Source organism: Ambystoma mexicanum, chromosome 5q, assembly GCF_040938575.1.
Source record: "Ambystoma mexicanum isolate Mex_15411 chromosome 5q, UKY_AmexF1_1, whole genome shotgun sequence".
Taxonomy (NCBI): Eukaryota; Metazoa; Chordata; class Amphibia; order Caudata; family Ambystomatidae; genus Ambystoma; species Ambystoma mexicanum.
Window position 1 is genome coordinate 1,272,200,842 of NC_090933.1, and position 24,851 is coordinate 1,272,225,692.

General features: G+C 46.1%; 1 protein-coding gene across 1 annotated transcript in view; it reads left to right on the forward strand.

Annotated features, from left to right (window-relative positions):
* The first annotated feature begins 5,911 nt into the window (after positions 1-5,911).
* Positions 5,912-24,851, forward strand: part of LOC138498021 (latent-transforming growth factor beta-binding protein 4-like) — a 743,452-nt gene continuing 724,512 nt past the window's right edge. The window contains exon 1 of the mRNA XM_069621814.1: positions 5,912-5,998. The gene's annotated coding sequence lies outside the window, so the exon portion shown is untranslated. The remainder of the gene's footprint in view (positions 5,999-24,851) is intronic.

Here is a 24,851-nt window from a genome sequence, read left to right on the forward strand (position 1 = left end):
CAATCAAATCATAACCTAATTTGGAGCCTGCATCTGAAATATCTGTGGTTCTCCTTGGGAGAGGAGCACTACCAGTTTCGATTGGTCTCAGCTCGGCACTGTGTGTCTTCACAAAGATGATGTCAGTCATCACGGCCTTTTTAAGGCTACAGGGTATTCATGTGTATCCGTATTTGGACGACTGGCTTCTGCGCAGTCCTTGTCCGGTGAAAGCCTCGAGCAATCTTCAGTCTCTCCTTCAGCTCCTGTTCAGTCTTGGGCTGTCGGTAAACTGGCGGAAATCCTCCATGACGATCTCTCAGGACCTGATATTCCTGGGTTTCCGTTGGAACACGATCAACTGCAGAGTGTACTTGACGGTGGACAGGATGACGGATCTGTTAACCATGTGTCAAGTCTTCATTTAGCCGGAAAGCATGTCCGCCTGGTGGTTCCATAGGCTTCTGGGCCTCATGGCCTTGTGCGTTCTTGCTCTTCCCCTTGCGCATCTCAAGATGTGGCTTACGCAGTTGGCTCTTCGGAGCTCCTGGATTCAGGCAGCGGACCCGGACACCAAAATGGTTCCGGTTCCACCCAGCATGATGACAGATATCCTATGGTGGTCATCTTCCAGCAATCTGTCAGTGGGTGCGCTTTTTCAGGAGCCCTTCCATCAGGTGACCATTACGAAAGACTCCTCCCTTATCGGGTGGGGTGCGACGATGGATCATCTTCAGGTTTTCGACCTATGGTCGCCGCAGGACAGACAATTTCACATAAATTATCTGGAGCTTCTGGTGATTTTCCTGGCGCTCAAAGCTTTCAAGCCAGGGATTGTGAACAAAGTGGTTCGCATCCGCACAGACAATGCGGCATCCATGTTTTACGTCAACAAGCAGGGGGTTACCTGGTCACCTCCCCTTGTAGACCTAGCCATTCAGATTTGGGGATGGGCCATTCAGCACGGTGTGTGGCTGTTGGCAGTACACATTCCGGGCCAGCTGAATGTAACGGCAGATTCTCTCAGTCGGCGAGTGGTGGTTAGCTACGAATGGGAGCTCAACACGAAGATCCTCTCCGACCTCTTTCGCCATTGGGGCACTCCAGTAGTGGGCCTCTTTGCGACCTCAGCAAACAGGAAACTTCCTCTTTATGCTTCCAGGAACAGGCTTGGAGCCTCTTCCCTGGGGGATGCTCTCGAGATTCTTCGGCACCATATGAAGGCCTACGCCTTCCCGCCTCTTCCTCTGATTCACCGGGCGCTAGGCAAGCTCAGGAACACGTCGAATTGCACTCTGCTGTTCATAGCCCCATGATGGCCAGCCAGATTCTGGTTTTCAGAGCTTCAGCATCTGTCAGTCTGCTCGCCGATCAGACTTCCACTGATTGCCAACCTGCTTCACCAGAGAGATCAGCAGATGTGGCACCTCTCCCCACAATCATTCAGCCTGGCGGCCTGGTGCCTGAGTTCAAATCTTTAGAAAGATTCAATTTGTCTGCAGATAATATTCGTATCATCCAGGCGGCTAGCAAACCCTCTGCCAAGTCTCAGCATAGGAGCAAATGGCTCAGTTTCTGTCACTGGTGTTTAGCAAAAAAGCTAGACCCCAGAGAAGCTGCCATCGACATGGTGCTGTCCTTCATTTCTCATCTGGCAGCTTCGGGCATGCATGTCTTGTCTTGCAGGACTTATTTGTCGGCTATTGCTGCTTACCTGTCTTCGGACTCTTGCTCTATTTCTTTGACAAAACCAGTCATTAAAAGGTACTTTGCAGGTCTATTGCATCTATATCCACCTGGCGCAACCCGCATACTAAGTGGGATCTGAATGTGGTTCTTACTGCTTTATGCCATAAAACCTTTGAGCCCATGGCTATGGTGGATTTGAAATTCCTTTCATGGAAAATGGCTTTTCTGATGGCGGTGACTTCGGCAAGGCGTGTAAGCGAGCTTCAAGCCTTGTCGGTAGAACATCCATTCCTCATCTTTCACAAGGATAAGGTTGTCCTTCGGACCAATCCTTCTTTCCTTCCAAAGGTGGTATTCGATTTTCATCTGAACCAGTCTATTTCCTTACCAGTTTTCTTCCCAGAACCGGTCTCAGATGCAGAGAGGGTTCTGCATAATTTGGATGTAAGGTGAGCTCTTAAGTTTTATTTGGACAGAACATCTAATCTTTCTCCTGACCCGAAAGGAAAACTGGCCTCGAAAGCAACTATCTCCCGATGGATTGCTTCCTGTATCTCTGAGGCGTATACCATTCAGGGCCTTCAGCCTCCAAAGGTAATCCATGCCCATCTTGTGCGGGGCAAGGCAGCTGCCATTGCCTTCCAAAAATATGTTCCCTGGTAAATCGTTGCCAAAGCAGCTACGTGGGCTTCCCCATCAGCTTTTGTGAAATATTACTGCTTAGACCTGAGCTCCAGGGCTGATGCTCAGTTCTGGCAAGCTGTTCTCAGAAACCTCTTTCAGTAAAGGAGTTCCATCCACCCATTATCCTGTAAAGAGTGCTTGGTAATCTCCCAAAAGTATGGAGGAAAGGGGTCTGGATGTTGGAGTATAACAAAGTTACTCACCGTAGTGACTACCTTACTCATAGTCCATAGTCCCCTTACCTCCATACGCCCGCCCGCCCTCCCCTCTAATAAGTATCCTCTATTATTGCTTAAATGGTCTCAGACCTGGCGATAGAAAAGGACTGAAGAGCGATGCACGGGGTGGAGCTAAGGAGGGCAGGGTTACTCCCGCGTGCGGTACCCCGCGTAAAAAGAGAAGAAGGACACATTTTTCAATTTGATGCTTTTTTACAAAAAGTACTCCGGTCTCCTCCCACAGGACGGAATGTCCCAAAAGTATGGAGGAAAGGGGACTATGAACTAGGAGTAAGGTAGTCACTACGGTGAGTAACTTTGTTAAAATAGCCAAGCCTTAGGATTAAAATGCCCTCAAACTTTTGGCTGTGTGGTAACTGCTCTCATGCAAGCAAAGTCACCTTTTCCAGGTTCTACTGACACATCATCCACCTAAGTCCACTCCAGGCGGTAGCCTGTTGTAATACATGAGTCTAATAGCACAGCCTGGAAAGGAAGCGCTGAAAATGAAGAGGTAAAATAGCTACTTTTACATTGTAATGTAAATAGATAAATACGATATTTTAAATGTAGAATGTGAAAACAAATAAATGTACAATTTTACCCCGCCAAAAAGAATTCTGTGCAGATGTATGTATTTATTATAAGAATATATGTTTGATTTTTTATTGATTTAGCAGTACCAGGCTGCCCCAAACTAAACCTATTACCAGCATCTAATACCAGCCTTGAAGGAATACTTTTAAAATGGAGGGTCATGGCTATGCACTCCAAGCAACATTCCACCCCCTTCTGCTATAGCCACCTGCTAAACCATACTGAAGCCAGCCTGGTGTTTCGATCTATTTTACGATGTTTATTAAATATTAAAGTTGGGATATTTATGCTTCGTTTTTTTGTACTCTAATTATTATCATTAAAATGCACTTTTACTACTTCATTTTCAGTATTCTTCAGGTTATTGCTTGTGTACCTGCACAAGGACAGTTTCCAACCTGACTCGTCGTCTATGGTCCTCTAACAACCCTATCATTTCCTGGTGGAGCCATTCAATGAAAACAGGCCAGTTTGGTGCCCAACTAAACCCAGGTCTCTTAGGTCTATTGAGCAATGCCCCCAATGCCAGCTCCGATCATTCAAGTGTGAAGACACCCATGTGCAATAAACCATAGAGATGCCGTGTTATCCTTGAAGCCAGCTCTCCACACAGTAAGGGATACGGGCTGGTGTGTGGATGCACCCAGCTGTTCTCCCACCCCCAGGTCCCATCACTCAAGTGTGGCTAGACCCATGTTCAATACACCACAGAGATGCTGTGTTATCCTTGACCCCAGCTCTACACACAGTAACAGTTACAGCCTGGTGTGTGGATGCACCCAGCTGTTCTCCCACCCCCAGTTTCCATAACTCAAGTGTGGATAGAGTTCTATGTCCTTTAATCGTCAGGCATTTCAAAGCCTGCAATTTAAACGTGTATGAAAGTTCATCGAATTTTTTGTTTGGGCACCCCCCCTGAAAACCTCCTTCCTGCACCTATTTCTAACTATACCCGACCCCCCAACCACTTATATGCCCTTTTCCCCGCCCCAAACAAATTTGATGAACTTTTGTGCACATTTAAATTGCAGGCTTTCAAATGAAGGACGTCATACCGTGGATAGACCCATGTTTAATACACCACAGAGATGCTGTGTTATTCCTGAAACCTGTGTGGGTATACCCATGTTCAGTACACCACAGAGATGCTGTGTTGTCCTTGACCCCAGCTCTACATGCAGTAAGGTATATAGCCTGATGTGTGGATGCACCCAGCTGTTCTTCCACCCCCAGTTCCCATCACACAAGTGTGGCTAGACCCATGCTCAATACACCACAGACATGCTGTGATATCATTCACTCCAGTGTGGCTAGGCCCATGTTGAAAACACCACAGAGTTGCAGTGTTATACGCAAGTGTTTCAAGGCGCGAATGAGTACTCCACATAGATGCCATGTTATCCTTGGGCCTGTACACGTCAAAGAGCGAGAATTTAAAAGTCATCATGTAAACATTAGTAATAATTATCACAGTACAATATATGGATGGGGCGGGCACAAGAAGCCGGAATATAAACCAGAAGCCATTGGTCAGACTTTGCAGCATAGGGATATACTGACTATTGACATGTGAATCCGAGGCAGGCCAAGCAAACAAATTACAGGCTTGTCGCATGTGTTTGGTGGCTTTAGCGTTTTTCTGCCACAAACCTTAATTCAAATGGGCGTTTTCTTCTTAGCATATCAACACACTGAAGCTTATGTGATAGTATCACACAGTTCCTTACCTGCTGGTGTCGGAACGCAGGCTGGATCTGCCCAAACCCCTCCAAAAACGCAGAGTCCAAATAGAACTGCAACAAATTCCATCCTAGGGCGACAAAAAACGTTTTATTAAAGGTCAGCTTCAAAGGCACTGAAATTCTCATTTTGTGCCCCTTCCATGTGTACACATATTCCCACACCCTGCAAGGTGTAAGGACATGTCATGGCTGCATGGGAACCCCAGACGAGAAGTTCCACGCCATTTTCTGCACCACTATGATCCTGGCACAATGGATTCATTGCCATGGATTGAGGGTATTTCCTGCACCAGCAGAAAATGAACAGAAAAATGGCGGCCCCCATGTTGGTCATGGCGGCGGCAATCACAGATCCCGGCTACACGTTGTGGAGAAAGACACATGAAATGAGGCATATATTGGATTCCATTGCTTTCCACCTCATATATCAGAATCACAGGTGCAGAGCGCAAATGTGCTGTCATTTGCACTACTCGTCTGCAAGGAGTAAAGAAACTGCCTACTTCAGAAGCAATCGGATTTATGTTTACCCAGATTACCCAAAAGAGGTTTTGTTAATCTGAAAGTCCTTCAAATGACCAAAGGACTTGGCAAGATCTCTTGGTGAGAAGGCCTTCCTAAACAGGGTCAACTTGCTAACATTGGTGTTTCCTGAAGGTGAGAAAAGTACTTCTGACCCTAATGAGGCTATGAAGTGGCTGAATGCTTTGAAAAACAACTCTACTGCAATGGATTAATGGAGTCCTGAACAAATGCCATCTTCTTTGGGTATGATATTAAACCTTGTTGTAACTATACAAATTTACTTAAATGATGTTACGGCAGGAAAATGGCGCTGCATTGAATTTCAGTTTAACGTCTATTTATTTTTAAAAAAGCTCACCATCTTCCTTCATGCATCAGCAATACGACAAGGATAGAGAAAAGGACCTTGAACGTCACTCTGTGTGCGTGCGGTCCGCTGATTATCAACGCGGAACACAACACGAATATGACAATGGAACGGCGAAGTTACGTGGATATCTGACAGATAAAATGGACGAATATGTTTGGCCCCATTGGTTGTGCTGAAAGGTTTGGCGACATAAGGTAAGACGCGGATCGCAATTGCACGCAATTCGATGGAATATAACAACCTCTTGACTTGTAAACCAGCATCCGGTTCTTACAATGGGTTGGGCTGTGTGGTTGATACGATCTGAAGGGCGGTTTTTCAGAGCTCTCGCAAACTTTTAAAGTCACGTTTGTTTCCCCGATTCGTATTGTCTTACACTTATTTTCACTGGGAAAAAACAGATTAGCTCTACTAGTCTGCGTACTGTCAATCATCTCTATGTCCCACACAACAGATTATTTACTATGGCCTCTATTATCTCAATACAATTAAAAAGCAATGTCTCGAATAGGTAGAGGTTTCAAAACAATGTACAATTTAATGTAATGCCTGGATTGAGTTCACACTTCAACAACATGAGATCCCTTTTGATTACTGAATAGAGTTAAAGGTTAAGTGTATATGAATTTCAATTCTAATGGAGTAGAATGATCTTAAATGTTAATGTACTAAACAGCTGTAAGCAATATGTGGGAAATGAATTGAAGCTATTTGCCATATGGCATCATGATGTGTGAATAAAGACAAGTGGTTAGAAAATAAATGGAGGGTGGATGGGTAATGAGTTATGAATGCTGTTAAATGGTTAGGATAGGTCATTTATAGCGAAAATACACAAAACAAGGTGTTTGTGACCTACATTCAGGTTTATAGGAAATTAATTTTTTTTTAATGCACACATAATTTAGAAGAAAGTTACCAAATGGGTAATGGGAAGGGACTCGATGGATTGGTGATAATGTGCTGATTTGTGACAAAATATAGAGGTATTGCAATGGGGCTGATAGGGGGGTAAATTGGGTATGTGGATAATCTGTTAGGGAATACTAGGTGCAGGATTTAGGTAAAAATCCTTTAACTCAATGGGCTTGGAACCGAAATGTCGAAGGAAGCTATTCAAATTAAAATGGAATTGAGCAATGTCCCTAAGTGTATTTTAAGCAAGTTAGGAAAATCTAGTTGATCTCAATGTGGCTACGTTAATATATAATTCAAGTGGATATGGAGATACTCATCGGAAGATCAAGGCATAGATTAAATTACTAATAGAATATGAACGTGGCGTTTTCAATTTTTTGGGGTTGACACTGCAAGTAAGTTTCAAGGGAATTAATAAAGTGATCCACTAATAGCAAGGCTAGATGGGGGTGGCATTGGATTTCAGGAGGGGTAATGGGAGTACTGGGTTTGTTAATACTTTTTAAATGAGTTTAAAATTTAGTATGAGTTCTAATAATTTAGGAGAGGTGTCCAGGGCGCTGGACACTTTGGAATGTGTTATACAAGTTCATCTTTTATGTTGTTCTTTGTGTCTTGCATCTACTTCAGAGTGGGTGGGTTTGGGTTCACATTTGCGTATTCTACATGTGATCAGGGACCATTTGTTAAGTACAGTTTGAGAGTGGAAATGGATGCCAAAATGAATTTGAAGATGGGTGATGAATTACGAGTGGTTACATGAAATGTAAATGGTTTGAACAATGTCCAAAAAAGAAAGAAAGTCAGGACATATTTAAATGATCTAAAAAGTGATGTGTGTTTCTTTCAAGAGACACACCTCCTAAAGAGGAAATGGATGGTCTGAAGAAAGGATGGATTGGGAGAGTGTATGAATCTACATTTAATTCAAAATCTAGAGGTGTAGCAATTTTGATTAGAAGAAATGCCCCAATCAAAGTACTGAAAGAAGTATACTGTGGAGAGGGTAGAATCGTTGCAGTATTGGTCAACATTCAGGGCACGGATGTTATTTTTTGTAATATATATGCGCCATCTGTAGATGACGGTTCCTTTTTCAGGAAAGTAGCTCAAACCATTTAAAATCTAGGGTCAAGGAATATAATATTAGGTGGGAATTTCAATACGGTGCTAGATCAGGGCTTGGACAGGAGTAGTTTGAGACAAAGTAGAAAGATCGACATGCAATCTAGAGCACTAAAAGATCTTTTGGAAGAACACAATTTGAAGGATGGAAAATCCCTCGGTCAGGGAATACAGTTTTTACTCCGGAGCGCATGCTACATACTCCAGGTTAGACATGTTGCTGACGGCAGGGAGGATATCAGAAAATTATATGACAAGCAAAATTGGAAATATTGTGTTGACTGATCAAGCCCACGTCGTCATGGAACTGAAATTAGACTTTGCAATAAACAAACAATATACTTGGAGATTGAATACCTCGTGCTAGACAATAGGGAAGAGATGGACAAACTCTTATCCGAAATTGAATATTTCATGGAAGAAAAGTGCACTGGGGAGGTAAGGCCAGATATTGTGTGGGAGGCATTTAAGTGTACAGTACGAGGCATGATCATCAGTTTGGCGATTGCTATGAAAAAAACAATTGACAAGAGGTATCTTGAATTGGAGTCATAAATTAAGGACATTTCAAGGAGACTGATGGTTAATCCTTCAAGTGTGGTTTTGGTTCCGGATCTGATGAAATTGAATAAGGAATTGAAAACACTAATTTCTGATCGAGTGGATAAGAAGTACTTTCAACAGAAATGTACTTATTTTGAAAGGGGAGAGAAGTGTGATTGATGGTTGGCTTTTAGACTGAGAAAAAGAGAGTCAGAACAAACAATTACTTCAATCAAAGGCATGGATGGGCAGATCACATTCAAGCCAAAAGAAATGAATGAGATGTTCAGGTCATTCTATACGGAGCTATATCGAAATGAACCACATATTACTGCGACGGGTGGAGAATTCCTCGAGGCACTACAATTTCCAAAGATTAACGAAGCAGAATCAGAAATTCTAGAAGGAAATATAACGCTAGATGAAGTTAAGAAAGCAATTGGAAAATTGAATACCGGTAGATCACTGGGGCCAGATGGGCTACCGGTGGAGTTCTATAAATGGCTACCCAACTCAGCTCTGACTCTCTTAATGAACATGTTTACAACTTCTCTGTCTAGGGGATTGCTGCCCCCAACCACAAGACACGCTATGATTTCGGTGTTCTTAATGTAAGGTAAAGATGAAACCCTACCTTCAAGTTACAGACTGATTAGCCTGATTAATATTGATGATAAAATATTGGTTAAGTTACTAGCGCTGAGGCTGGAGAATCTATTACCAAAATTAATAAACCAAGATCAATCAGGATTTTTAAAGGAAAGATGAACTTCCAGCAAAATTAGAAAACTACTACGCACCATATCACGCACCATATCAGTTGCAACAGATTCACTAGAAGATGCAGCAGTCCTGTCACTAGACGCCGAAAACGCCTTCGACCGAGTAAATTGGGAATTTATGTCCTCGAGAAAATGGGTTTTGGCGTCCAGTGTAGATCTTGGGTTAAATTGCTCTATTGCAAACCGACGGCTGACGTCAACAACAATGGGCAAAGATCAGAATAATTCGAATTAGATCGTGGTACTAGACAAGGGTGCCCATTGTTCCCTTTATTATTCATCATTGAAATTGAACCTCTAGCTATAGCACTGAGAGCAGAAAAGGGTTTACAGGGCATCAGTTGTTGGGGTCTACAACAAAGAATATGGCTATATGGCTATATGCCGATGACTTGCTATTAGTTCTCAAGCATCTAAATCAATCACTGCCCATACTTATGGACATTTTGTCAGCCTTTAACCAATGCTCCAGTTATAAAATAAACTGGGCTAAATCAGAGGTCTTGCAATTGGTACCTTTCTGTGACAAAAACTTTATCACACAGTTGGGTTTTAAATGGTGTGCAGAAAAAATACTGTATTTGGGAGTGTGGATTTTGCGACTTCATTAAGGAAAATATGAACATGGTCTGTACAGCATTCAAAATGGATTTAGAGAGATGGAGTCTGCTACATCTATCCCTCTGGGGGAAGGTAAATGCATTAAATATTGTCTCAACACCGAGAATAAACTATGTACTAAGTATGATTACACTAGATATCGAAAAGAAATATTTGCGAGAGCTGGACAGACTCATACAAAACTTCCTATGGGACCAGAAACCACCAAGATTAAAAATAAGTAAACTACAATTGCCCTTAGCAAAGGGGGGTGCCAAATGTTAGAGCATATCATTTGGCTTTATGTCACAAACCTTAGTTGATTTTCTAAAACCAGATTCAGATGAGTGGGTGCTTGCTGAAACCAGTCACAATGGCCCACTATCACCTAGAGCTCTATTAACGACTATGTCTAGAACATGTGGTGTAAATGATCCCTTGACAAAGAGTCTGTGAAGTTCATGGAAGAATCTGAATGGCTAAATGGGAGTCGATGCATTGAGAGATCCTGGTGCCTCAGTCTGGTCGAACTCGAGCATTAAATTAGAGGGTAAGGCTTTGTTTTGGCCTGAGTGGTTTCTTGGTGGTGTGCAATGGATAGTGGACCTTTTGAAAAATTGGAGATGGATGACTGCGAAGTAAATACAATCAACCTTTAGTATTTTGAATTTTTCTATGTCAGATTATCGGAAAATTAAGAAGGCGATTGGTGAGATTAACATGGAGGTGAGGTTAAATGTGGACATGCTTAGACAGAAACCAAAAGTGGAGAGTGTGTTTTGGTAAGCCGTGTATATGGATTGATTGTGCTGGAATATAAAAGCAATGACTCGTTGAGAGAGGAATGGAGTCGGAGGATTAGAAGTGACATTACTGAGGATCATTGGTCACGTATGTGTGCAAATGTCAGACTTTGTTCTCTAGGGTTAACCGAGAGATCACGCCAAATTAAGATCATGAATAGGGCTTTTTGGACTCCAGAGAGGTTAGAAAAAAGAGGATTGAGTGACAGTTCTGATTCCTGGGCTTGCGTGCATGACACCGGCACACAAGAGCATATGTTATGGGACTGTACAAGAGTGAGGAGATTCTAGTTCAAGTATGATCAAATCTGTGAAAAGTTCTAAATGAAAGGATTGCTCTTGATTTTAAGACCCAAGTGTTGGGAAGTGACGATTTGTTGGAAGATCTGACTACATGTCAGAAAAAATGGATCTTTAGAGGCGCAATGGTGTGTAAAAAAAGAATACTAAGAGGATAAAAAACAGTTGATTCGGTTACTATTGAGATGTGGATTGAAGAAATGCATAATTTGGCAGAGATGGAAAGAGTGCTTAATCGGAGGGATAAAAAACTTGCTCTATTTGAGAAGATTTGGGGTAAATTTCTCACATTGTACTGATCAAATGACCATTGATGTGAACCCTGGGGTGGGTGGGTGGCAGGAAATTGAAAATGAGTTTGGAGATGAAATTGTGTATAATATGTAACTGTACTTCCATTGTTATGTTTCTTTGTAAATACTGTAATCTAAAATAATATTTTAAAAAATAATAACATTTAAAAAAAAAGAAGTTTAAAACATTTTACACATGATCAAATCTAACACAAGATTGATAAGCTTGAAAGGGCCTCATTACAAGTGCGGCAGATTGGTGGATTTCTCGTGGTAATTCTGTTACTGGAGTGGAATTACCACCAGTTTTAACACATCATTGAATTCTGACTTTCAGGTGAACTGAAGGACCTGCCTCAAATAAGTAGTACCTCCTAAAATCATCTGATTCACTGCAGCAGAATTCCTGCCTGCGTTAAATCTTCCAAAATCTCCATGGATTCCTACAGACTCTGAAAAATGGGGATTAGTTACCCCACTCGTAATCCCAGATGACATAATAGGTTATTTATAACGTGCTTAATACCCAGAGGTTGCGAAGCATGGACCCGGGGATCGAACCTGTGCTGCTTCATGTCGTTTTGCTTCCATGGCGAGCACGTTGCCGCTGAGCTATCCTCCCGGGACAAGTAAATCTGTGGGACTGAGTGTTGGCAATAGTAAATGAGTTTGGCGGTAATTCTAACGAAAATATTGAAAAATTCATAATGAGACATAAAGTGTGTTGAGGTCCCAGAGTACACATCCTACTTAAGTCTTGCAAATAGAACCAAGGAATCATTACATTGTGCGTCACCAGTGCTGAAAATGGAAAATATTTACTGGGGGAACTGTCACCTCTTTGGAGGGGTGGGGCTGTGGGAAGGCGGGGTCCAAGCAGTGTGGCCCCGGACAGGTTGCGCAACACAGTATCTCTTTATGGAACCCAATCCTGGCAATTTGCATAAAAGCAAAGAGCATAGTGGGAGCATCATGATGGCCACAATTTTAAATGTTCAACGTGTCTTATAATGATTCAGTAAGAAATCCCTTTAAACGAATAATGGCCCCTTCTGTTTTGATTGGTCACAATATTCATCCTAATAAAGAAGTGTCTGTAAAATGCGGGACATATATACCAGTTTGGACAGCTGTGACCCCCTATGTGAGGCTTTAGGAGTTTCTGCATGCAGTCTTATGAAAGTTCTTGGAAAATTGGGTTACTTGTGCAGTGCAATGAGTGTGAGCACGGCTGAGCATCAACAACCGGTACTTAAATGACCAGAATACCCCCTGGGTCTGGGGGTAGAGAGGATCTACGACTAGATTTTGTGTATTGTTCAGGTTCCCTGCATTGTGTGGCACCACATAGACTCTTCTGATTGGTCTCAATAGTCATGAAATGTATCAATTGTAATTAATCATTTATAACGTGTGCAGAATACCCAGAGGTTTCTAAGCACGGACTTTGGGATCAAATCTGTGTTGTTCTGTGTCATCGTGTTGCTTCCAAGGCAAGCACGATGCCCCTGAGCTAACCTCCAGAGTGTGGACATCTGCAACACGGTATGTGAGGCTTTGCAGTCTTCAGTGCTGAGTCTTCTGAAAGCTCTCGGGTTACTGTGCAATGCAGCAATGCAATAAGTGTGAGCACGGCTGAGCAACCTGCACTTCAATGACCAGAAGACTGCCTGGGTTGTGGGGTAGGGAGGCGCTACAGGAAGATGTTCCATCTTGTACCGGCCCATTCCCTGCGCTGTCCGGCACCATGCTATATCAGTGACATGGAGCCAGATAGCAACCACTCCTGTAACTTTTAGAAAGGGCATTTGTGAAATCTGCTTGTTATTTATTTATTTGCATTTATAAAGCGCACAAAGCTGCCCAGAGGCATCATGGTGCTGTTCCATGGTATCAGCTTAGTTACAATTGCACATAGATGTACATAGTTATGCAGGATGTGTTACATGAGGGCGACATGCTGCACAGGGTTACAGGGTGTGACACATATCTTTACATGGCATATTACATACAGTTGTTTATAGTCTAAGTGCACAGTTGGCTCGGCTTGGGAGCTAATGAGGGTTGCGTGAGGGGTTTAGCAAATAGTCTGGTTTTGATGGCTTTTGCGAAATGCAAGGTGTGAGGGTTCGGATCTGAGGGGAGTGGGAGGGAGTTCCATTGCTTGGCAGTGTTGAATGCCACATCCTTTCCATCCTCCCCTTTTCATTCCCTTTCTGGAAAACTATCCCTCTACTACCACTGCTTAACCAGCAGGTTGATGTCTGCCAAGCTCATGGCACTTCATCTCTGCCCCCAGCGACCTGCACATGCTCTCAGAGAACAACCAAGTGGTTGCCTAGATCTCCTTAGATCTCTCTGCTGTTATCGCCACAGTGGATCTAATCGCCCTCCAATCTCTCCTCCATTATGCTGACGTTGGTGTCTCTGGTTTGGGTCTCCTCCAGATAGATCCCAACAGATTGTTTCCTCCCTTTCAATAATCAACCCTCGATCAATCTCGTGCAGACTCCCTCAAGAGACATCTTTGGCAGCCTTCCTGCATAGACTTATACAAACACGCCCTTGTCTCACTTGTCAAAGCCTGAGGTTTAATCTGACACTAACAAATTGATGACATATGGACAACTACCCATCCTCCACCACCTCCACCTTCTCACGCTCCGTGGAAGCCGTCCAGCTGCCACCAAGTGAATGAGGAAATATCCTTCAGCCAAAGCCTCTTATGCAGCAGGAATGTCTCTGGGTAGCTGAAATAAAATAATCTTGGGAGGATGCAGGTGAGTCCTTAAGCTCTTTATTCAGTTACATGGATATCAGGTTAAATTCAGGACACCAGGTACTGGAGACCAGGAACAGGATCTTCAGGAGAGCCCACTGGCTGCCACCACCCAGGCTGCAAATCTCCAACTGCCTGAGGTGGAACTCTCACACACAAACCCAAACATTCCATCATGACATCACTCCACACATACAGGGAAGGGAGACAGGATATAACACAAGCATTCCTACCCACTGTTTTTTATCTTGTTTTTGCGACATAACCCTAGCCCTGGCTTAGCAGAACCCTTGGTTTTCTGCCATTGCAGCTCCCAACCCTCAGTAATAACTTTAAGACCTTAAAAATGTCTTCTCTTCCATAATTATCCAAATAAGTACCCATGTCAAAAATGACCCCTCATGTTCTCCTCGCCCACCAAGTACATTAGTTGATGCCTTTACATATTATTCATCCGTTCAAACACAATATCCAAAATGACAGTGTTAAACAAATAGGGCCAGATTCATTGAATTATTTGCGCGTGAAATAGGGACTTTGCGCGCCAAACTGCATGAGAAATCCTGTTTGTCGAGTCATGGAATCGACTGTGGCGCACTTTTGCGGGGACTTCGCGCAGGCTCGGCACGTCTCTGCGAGCAGCCGAGTGCCTTGCGTGAGACACCACGCCGAGCATGGCCTTTACTTCCTTTACTTGCGCAGAGGGTAGGGAAGGGGGTGTTACTCGTAAAATGAGGAAGAACAAGGGAAAATGTGGGCGTTACGAAGGACAGCACGCACGCAATACATTGCATACCCACTTTTGCGCAGTACGACATGTATTCATGGAACCGATCGTGCAACCTCTCAGCAGGGAAATGTCCATGCAAAGCCCTCATTCCTTCTGCCACCTGAAGGCAGGCATACAGACACGTGCGCATGGGATTTACTGCTCACAGGTAAGATTGGGTGTCATATTTAGGGGTGCATGTACGCAGCTGGGGTTCTGGTCTGGCTTAGGGGTGCACGTACGCAGTGTAGTGAGCTGCAGGAATGGTTTACAGGGGTTCCCACACAGATTTTCTGAGTTTTACCCGAGTTGCAATTAATCATACACATGTTGTCGGGGTGACAGTAACAGTTACGGGGGATCCCGCGCATGGACCGCGAGATGCTGGCCTGCTTGTGGGGGACCCCATGCACTGTTTTGAGGGTGCATGTATTCATGCCCGGGGAGCATGCAAAGGTAGCTGTTTCTGGCTGTTTTTGCTTTGCGTGGAGACATGTCATGGATCTTCCGGCCGCGACTTGTGTATATGGTTACTTTGAACCTACGATTCCATGGCTATGTGGAGCACGCTGAGTCGTTCTTGTAACGCATCTGCACACTATTCCATGAATCGGGCCCAAAGTTTATCCCGGCAGATTCATGACCGTTTGCTGTTGTTTAAGAAGGATCTCTTTAGATCTTTTCAACTAGTTCCTTTACCACGACCTTCAGCAACACCTTAATCCGCAACGACAGTCTTAACGCCGCCACCACCATGCACTCCATTCCATCACAGATGACATTGAAATGGCATCATCAATGACCTCACTGATGGTATGATTTTTTGATTTCTCCAGTGACGCCATGAAAGATACACCCTGCCCTTTGCCCCACACCTCTGTCTACCATACACACAGTGTCTGTGAGCTCTGCATGGTGTTTACTGGGCCAGGCATAGGGCTGTGCACTCAGTGCCGTGCCCTTGGCAATAGGTCCCTCTCGGAACTGCTCACAGGCCATGGCCTTCTTCCTGTCCTCATGATGCCCTCAGGCCCTGGCTATTCCCAGACGTAGAGAATAGCCCACGTTCCATGCTATGTGTGTATGGCGCCCCAGCCCCATACCACCTATGGAGTGCCCAGTACTAGAGCACTAAGAAGGGGTGGCCAGTGACCATGCTCTCTGGGTACTGTGTTCACAGCATGGGGCTTTATGGGGCAAGGGTTGCAATCCGGGCTACATTGATAAACTGACTGTTATGAGGGAAGCCTGTCGGCCGTGCGGGCCTCCACACCCGCATACACTTCTGTACTGTAAGAGGGGTGCATGCTAAAGCAGCCTCCAAAATATTGATCAGGTGACCCATGCGCCTGATTCCTAGTTTGGAGACAGTGCATAATGCTGGCTAAATCACATGGCATCACTGTGATGAGACTGAGCGAATTTTAAGTCTGACTGTGGATGTCTTAATGTGGTACCCCATGTTTCAAGGTTCATTCCCCTTTGCAGCACTCTTAGAGTATCTGAACTGTATGTGTGTGTAATTAGTTAATGTTGCCTTATATGTATATGCACTATTTTTAAACAGCTCTGGTTTGCGCATTAGTAGTCAATGATGAGATGTCTTGTGTGTGCACCTGGCATGCAACCCCAAGCACATCTACATGCCTCTACTGGTGACTGCCCTCCCTTCTTACATTGATGGGCCCTCAGACCCCAATGCAGTGGCATATGGTGCGGCAATGTTCTCCTCATGGTCAATCCCGCAGCTGCCGGGATGTGTGTGTGTAGGGCTCATGGCCGCACACACTTCAGTGCAAAGGGGAGTGAGTCTTCCTAACCCAGTGTACACTTTGGGCTGACACATCTCATCTATATGCCAACTATAGAGATCTGTGCTCAGTCACATGGTCCCAACATACGCTTTAATATTCTGCAAAGCAGCCAGGAACCACTGGTAATGAATAACCCAGCCCCCGCCTCAGAGCCGATCTGCTTCCCCCATGGGGTCAATGAGGCCACAGTGTGCTGCAGGACACACACATTGTCTCCACCTCGGGGGATGCCTCTGTCACTGCTGCTCTCATTCTACTCTTAACCACTGCACTCCCTCTTCCCTCTCCTTTAGGACGCCTGTGTTTTTCTCTGCTTAGCCATGGCTGCGGTGGCTCTAGTCTCCGGGGATAAGCCATGATTTAGAGACTGGGCCCCCAATACCTCCATAGCAATCACCAGTGCAGTAGCCCCTACCAGTGTACCCCAGAACTGACTCCCCCCGCCCCTGCTCTTAGCAATGGCTGCGGTGGCTCTAGTCTGCGGGGATAAGCCATGATTTAGAGACTGGGCCCCCAATACCTCCATAGCAATCACCAGTGCAGTAGCCCCTACCAGTGTACCCCAGAACTGACTCTCCCCTCCCCCACCCACCCCTGCTCTTAGCCATGGCTGCGGTGGCTCTAGCCTGCGGGGATAAGCCATGATTTAGAGACTGGGCCCCCAATACCTCCATAGCAATCACCAGTGCAGTAGCCCCTACCAGTGTACCCCAGAACGGGTCCTCCGTACACGCCATATTTGTGAGGCAAAGGTATTCTTTTTGGTACGGCACACTGCGTTAATACATGCCGAGCGCTCTCGGTTGCTGATATGATATGATATGGCATTTATAAGGCGCCTGTACGCACGTCACGTGTTTCTATGTGCTACACACTCTACATGCCCTCTTGTCACGTGGCACCTTAGTCCAAGCCCCAGTGTGTTCATGCGTGGGGAAGATGTTACACGGCAAATAACTGATACAGCTCCTTAGATCTCGGCTGCAGACTCGAATCACCTAGGTAGAGGGCTTAGTAACAGAACATCCTTTCTTCCTATATTCGACGCATCTTTTTTCCCCACTAAGGTTACAGATGGAACATGCCCTGTCCCAGCCTTGTGTCTTTTGCTTCAGTTTGTTTAGCGCGTCCGGGGCGCTCATCCTGATGGCCATCGCTGAGCTGGTGGCCACTATCAAATCGAGGTTACTAGAATGAACTTGTGCAGTTATTTTTTACAGCAGACAAGAATGGGTTAAGGCCAGAAACTTGAAACCGAGACGGGAATAAACCCGCAAGCGTCTTGCCATTATCCGGAGCAGTGATCGGATATGGAGGTCAGCAATGTCTGTGCAGAACGCCTGGACATCCATTTCTTATTCCAGTCTAGACATATCATAAGGACATGACATCACTACAGTACATTTGTGATTGTTCTATTTCTCTGTGTCCCTCCCTCTAGCTCTCTCTCACACACACTCTCTGCCTCTCTCCCTCTAGCCCTTTTTGTCCCTCTCTCTAACTCAGGGGTCCCCAACCTTTTGTTAGCAATGAGCAACATTTGAGCGTCAGATGTAATGGTGAGCAACTTCAGTACTTTGATATAATTTATCGGCATTCAGTCAGTGGTAAAATGATTGGAACAAATCATAACTATACTAAACTAAGCTCAATACTGCTAATAGAACTGTTAATTATTAGTAATTAACAGTGATCTCATCCAGGTGTAAGCCTTGTCCACGCAATTCATAATGGCCTTAAACATCATTTGACATTAAATTGGTATAGAAATACAATCTTTAGTAAATTAAGTGGCAAGCAGTGCATTTTTAGGCACTAGGCAAGCAAACTTATTCAAAAACATTGCAGGATGTATGAAAATATTTGAGTGCTTGGAGTTCTCTCCCAGGAAATGTTCAAGCGATTTAATAGCAAATGTTTTTTAAGCACGTTTTAACAGTAGCATTTACTCCAAAATATAAAGGCTTATTTTGGTGCTGCCCCATCTATCCCTCCAAAGGAATTGTCTGGATCTTGAGGGGCAAATGGTGCATTTTTAGGAGAACAGGATGAGTAACAATGGAAATAATATGGTAGAATCTAAAGATCATTTTAACCAGGCTTTGTGTGAGGGGAGGGTTATCCGCCTATGAAATCTAGCACAAAATAGTGCTTTTTAAAGCACTCAAGGTCTCTTACACTGAAGACAAGTGATTAGCATTAAAAAAAACTATGTCTGATGGATTTGGGCACTCTTTCCCCAAGCAATCCGCTGGGAAATACAGTTGTAAGTGCTGCATTCTTAAGCATGCTAGTGGGCCAGTAACATTGTTCACAAACTGGAACTTTTGAAGACCACTTTACAGAGGGGTGGGTTATTTCCTTCATATTGTACACATTATATGTTTATGGTTGTATGCCTCGCTTGTTAAGTGCACTCCCTTGACATGGGGTCAGCCTGCACTTCGCATGTTCATACCTGTGGCAGCGGCGACTTAGCCATTCATCGCTCGAGGTTGATGAATTCAGTACATTACATTACATTGGGTAATATCCGTTCTTAAAGAATTTAGAAGCAGGAAGAATCTAGCAAGAAACACTATACTAAAGTAAAAATAATTTCTATGTCACTAAGAAATTATTTTCAGTAACGTATGTGAATTGCAATTGGTAGCTACACTAATTAAGTGTGCACAGTTTGGAGCTCATTCCCCTTAGCAACCCATTGGTCGAATGCCAGTTAAGCAAAGCATCATACAATGTGAATTTTCCCACCAGGTACTGCAATACAAGTAGCATGTAACATTTGTGCCAATTATGATGCATAAAGAAACTGGCATAAGCAAATTGTTTAAGAAGGAAAGTTTGAGCATGCATGCCACTTATTTGCCCAATATGTGGGCACCAGCTGTATAAAGGCACGGAAGTTGGCAACTGTCACCAGAAGACAAACACAGGCATTTGGTTAGATTATTTTTCCCATTAATGCACTTCCATACTGGAAAGAAGAATCAGAAGATGAAAATGTCTTCACAAAGATTATGCAATTATTGTGGAACATTTTGGACCAAAAAATTGCATTTTGGCAACAAATGCAAATCATACATGTACAAACAAAGCTAATTGGAACTTCCTTGACAGTCGGGCATTCAAGTCACTTATTTTATTACGTATTTTCGTACTATTCAGCAACTAACCCCCTTTTCTGTCTACCTGAGTGCAGCGGGGGAAGGCTCCGTTGGCAGCAACATTATCTTCGTAGATTGCATTCTTGGTCCAGCAGCAATGCACCTCATAGTGGACCAGAGCTCCAAGTGGCATAGACATTTTAGAGTGCTAAAACAAGGATTTTCTCAATAAGGGTGGGTTCAGTGGGGAGTCACTTTTACTTCTGATTACAGAGCAGTGCAATGGGTATTCACATGGATGGCCAGGCCTGCCTAGTTTCTGTGCTTCAGGCTCTCTTCAATCACTGGGGACTGTCTCATCTGAAGCCCCAAGAGATTAATTTCTGTAGCCACCCCCCTTGCTCCCTGAAACCACCTGCCCTGGCCCACCATTCAGACCACTCTACTGATGCCTCCACAGCTAAAGCTTCAATAACTAACAGTATGTCATGCCTGTCAAATAGACTAGGCTGATTGGCTAGCCTTCCTGCACAGTTATGGCTCAGGGTACACTGCCATTGTTGTCTCATCCCTGAATGGCCTCCTTCTTAGCCTCCACGCAATGACCCAGAGCAACTGGCGAGCAACATTTTAGGGTCAGGAGAGCAACATGTTGCTCGCGAGCTACACGTTGGGGATCACTGCTCTAACTCTTTCACAATCTGTCTGCCTCACTCTCTTTCCCTTTGTGTCCCTCTCTCTAGCTCTCTCAGACACTCTCTCTGACTCGCTCTCTTTCTCTTTGTGCCCTCTCTCTAGCTCTGTCAGACACTCTCTCTGTCTCTCTCTCTTTCCCTTTGTGTCCCTCTTTCTAGCTCTGTCAGACATTCTCTCTGCCTCGCTTTTTTTCCCTTTGTGTCCCTCTCTCTAGCTCTCTCACACTCTCTCTGTCTCGCTCTCTTTCCCTTTGTGTCCCTCTCTCTAGCTCTCTCAGACACTCTCTCTGTCTCGCTCTCTTTCCCTTTGTGTCCCTTTCTCTAGCTCTGTCAGACACTCTCTCTGTCATGCTCTCTTTCCCTTTGTGTACCTCTCTCTAGCTCTCTCAGACACTCTCTCTGTCTCGCTCTCTTTCCCTTTGTGTCCCTCTCTCTAGCTCTCTCAGACACTCTCTCTGTCTCGCTCATATTCCGTTTGTGTCCCTCTCTCTAGCTCTGTCAGACACTCTCTCTGTCTCGCTCTCTTTCCCTTTGTGTCCCTCTCTCTAGCTCTCTCAGACACTCTCTCTGTTTCGCTCTCATTCCCTTTGTGTCCCTCTTTCTAGCTCTGCCAGACACTCTCTGTCTCGCTCTCTTTCCCTTTGTGTCCCTCTCTCTAGCTCTGTCAGACACACTCTCTGTCTCGCTCTCTTTCCCTTTGTGTCCCTCTCTCTAGCTCTCTCAGACACTCTCTCTGTCTCGCTCTCTTTCCCTTTGTGTCCTTCTCTCTAGCTCTGTCAGACACTCTCTGTCTCGCTCTCTTTCCCTTTGTGTCCCTCTCTCTAGCTCTCTCATACACTCTCTCTGTCTCACTCTTTCTCTTTGTGTCCCTCTCTCTAGCTCTCAGACACTCTCTCTGTCTCTCTCACTCTAGCTCCTTGTGTCCCTATCCTAGTGCTGTCTCACAGTCTCACTCTCTGTTGCTCTAGTTCACTGTCTCTTTGTCCTGGTGGTGGCACTGTGTGGTCCGCATCCCCTTTCCTGAAATCGAGGAAAAGGTTTGTTTGAAGTGTAAAACACTGAGGGTTGCCTCCGTGGAATCCTGATAAAGGGTTGTCTAAAGTGTAAAACACTGAGGGTTGCCTCCGTGGAATCCTGATAAAGGGTTGTCTAAAGTGTAAAACAGTGAGGGTTGCCTCTGTGGAATCCTGAGGGTTGCCTCTGTGGAATCCTGATAAAGGGTTGTCTGAAGTGTAAAACACTGAGGGTTGCCTACGTGGAATCCTGATAAAGGGTTGTCTGAAGTGTAAAACACTGAGGGTTGCCTCTGAAGTGTAAAACACTGAGGGTTGCCTCTGTGGAATCCTGATAATGGGTTGTCTGAAGTGTAAAGCACTGAGGGTTGCCTACGTGGAATCCTGATAATGGGTTGTCTGAAGTGTAAAACACTGAGGGTTGCCTACGTGGAATCCTGATAAAGGGTTGTCTGAAGTGTAAAACACTGACGGTTGCCTCCGTGGAATCCTGATAAAGGGTTGTCTAAAGTGTAAAACACTGAGGGTTGCCTCCGTGGAATCCTGATAAAGGGTTGTCTGAAGTGTAAATCACTGAGGGTTGCCTCTGTGGAATCCTGATAAAGGGTTGTTTTTGTTTTGCATATTTCTTTTAAGTCTTATCTTTTATTACTGGGCTGTGGCAGACACCAGTGTGAAAAGGAGAATGCTAATAATGGCCCCTTTCCTGTGGCGTGTCCAGATTCTTTTGACTGGGGCTACCCCAGAGGGGCACTGACTTATTCAGGAGTGGCATGAAGTATGAGCACATATACTCATAATGATCAGAGTTTAGGATAATGGGGTGCCCAATCAGATTCCAGGGGGCGTACGTGCCCCCCCAGGCTCCTCCCTAGACAAGCCACTGCCCCATTCCCTGACAAGTCCCTGGGAAGGAGGAGCCATTAGCAATCTAAAGCCCCTCATTCTGTGTATAGGCCACATTAAATGCCGCACCACATAAACCTGATTTCTTTCTAGCTGGTCTGCGGTGTGTCTCAGTTGACATGAAGACAGTGAGGTAATAATGCATGCACACTTGCACGTTTTATTCAGAAGATGCTTGTGTGAAACAATTCTGTGACGTGAAGACAAGGTGAGCAATACACAGATGCCTGGATGTCTTGTGCAGGTTAGGAAGTTTCACGCATCAGGGTGTTGTAATATTTTTACAGAGGGGGTGATTTAAAAAAAATGGAGACGAGCTTGGGTACAGCTTTAGAGTGAGCGTGCCACCGCCAGCCTCTGTCCCTTCCTCTCCCCCCCCTCTGCTAGTGCATCTTCGCTGTGCCCCCTCTACCCCCCAAACCCCCCTCCTGTCCAGGAAAACAGGACCTGAAAGCATCCTGAGATGTGAGGGAAGGGTGGACTGAGCATGGGCCTGCCTTGCTGGATGTAAGTGATGGAGGGAAGGGTGGACTGAGCAGGGGCCTGCCTTGCTGGATGTAAATGATGGGGGAAGGGTGGGCTGAGCGAGGGGCCTGCCTTGCTGGATGTAAGTGATGGGGGGGAAGGGTGGGCTGAGCGAGGGGCCTGCCTTGCTGGATGTAAGTGATGGAGGGAAGGGTGGACTGAGCAGGGGCCTGCCTTGCTGGATGTAAGTGATGGGGGGAAGGGTGGACTGAGCAGGGGCCTACCTTGCTGGATGTAAATGATGGGGGAAGGGTGGACTGAGCAGGGGCCTTCCTTGCTGGATGTAAGTAATGGAGGGAAGGGTGGACTGAACAGGGGCCTTCCTTGCTGGATGTAAGTGATGGGGGAAGGGTGGACTGAGCAGGGGCCTGGGCTGCAGCAGTGAGGGGAACCTTGCTGGATGTAAGTGATGAGGGGAAGGGTGGACTGAGCAGGGGCCTTCCTTGCTGGATGTAAGTGATGAGGGGAAGGGTGGACTGAGCAGGGGCCTTCCTTGCTGGATGTAAGTGATGGGGGAAGGGTGGGCTGAGCAGGGGCCTGGGCTGCAGCAGTGAGGGGAACCTTGCTGGATGTAAGTGATGAGGGGAAGGGTGGACTAAGCAGGGGCCTTCCTTGCTGGATGTAAGTGATGGGGGGAAGGGTGGACTGAGCAGGGGCCTGCCTTGCTGGATGTAAGTAATGGAGGGAAGGGTGGACTGAGCAGGGGCCTGCCTTGCTGGATGTAAGTGATGGAGGGAAGGGTGGGCTGAGCAGGGGCCGGCCTTGCTGGATGTAAGTGATGGGGGGAAGGATGGGCTGAGCGATGGGCCTGCCTTGCTGGATGTAAGTGATGGGGGAATGGTGGGCTGAGCGAGGGGCCTGCCTTGCTGGATGTAAGTGATGGGGGAAGGGTGGACTGAGCAGGGGCCTTCCTTGCTGGATGTAAGTGATGGGGGGAAGGGTGGGCTGAGCAGGGGCCTTCCTTGCTGGATGTAAGTGATGGGGGGAAGGGTGGACTGAGCAGGGGCCTGCCTTGCTGGATGTAAGTGATGGGGGAAGGGTGGGCTGAGCAGGGGCCTGCCTTGCTGGATGTAAGTGATGGGGGGAAGGGTGGGCTGAGCGATGGGCCTGCCTTGCTGGATGTAAGTGATGGGGGAAGGGTGGGCTGAGCGAGGGGCCTGCCTTACTGGATTTAAGTGATGGGGGGAAGGGTGGGCTGAGCAGGGGCCTGCCTTGCTGGATGTAAGTGATGGGGGGGAAGGGTGGACTGAGCGAGGGGCCTGCCTTGCTGGATGTAAGTGATGGGGGGAAGGGTGGGCTGAGCAATGGGCCTGCCTTGCTGGATGTAAGTGATGGGGGAAGGGTGGGCTGAGCGAGGGGCCTGCCTTGCTGGATGTAAGTGATGGGGGAAGGGTGGACTGAGCAGGGGCCTGCCTTGCTGGATGTAAGTGATGGGGGGATGTAAGTGATGGGGGAAGGGTGGGCTGAGCAGGGGCCTGCCTTGCTGGATGTAAGTGATGGGGGGAAGGGTGGGCTGAGCGAGGGGCCTGCCTTGCTGGATGTAAGTGATGGGGGACGGGTGGACTGAGCAGGGGCCTGCCTTGCTGGATGTAAGTGATGGGGGGAAGGGTGGGCTGAGCGAGGGACCTGCCTTGCTGGATGTAATTGATGGGGGGAAGGGTGGGCTGAGCGAGGGCCCTGCCTTGCTGGATGTAAGTGATGGAGGGAAGGGTGGACTGAGCAGGGGCCTGCCTTGCTGGATGTAAGTGATGGAGGGAAGGGTGGGCTGAGCGAGGGCCCTGCCTTGCTGGATGTAAGTGATGGAGGGAAGGGTGGACTGAGCAGGGGCCTGCCTTGCTGGATGTAAGTGATGGAGGGAAGGGTGGGCTGAGCGAGGGCCCTGCCTTGCTGGATGTAAGTGATGGGGGGAAGGGTGGGCTGAGCGAGGGACCTGCCTTGCTGGATGTAAGTGATGGGGGGAAGGGTGGGCTGAGCGAGGGCCCTGCCTTGCTGGATGTAAGTGATGGAGGGAAGGGTGGACTGAGCATGGGCCTGCCTTGCTGGATGTAAGTGATGGGGGGAAGGGTGGGCTGAGC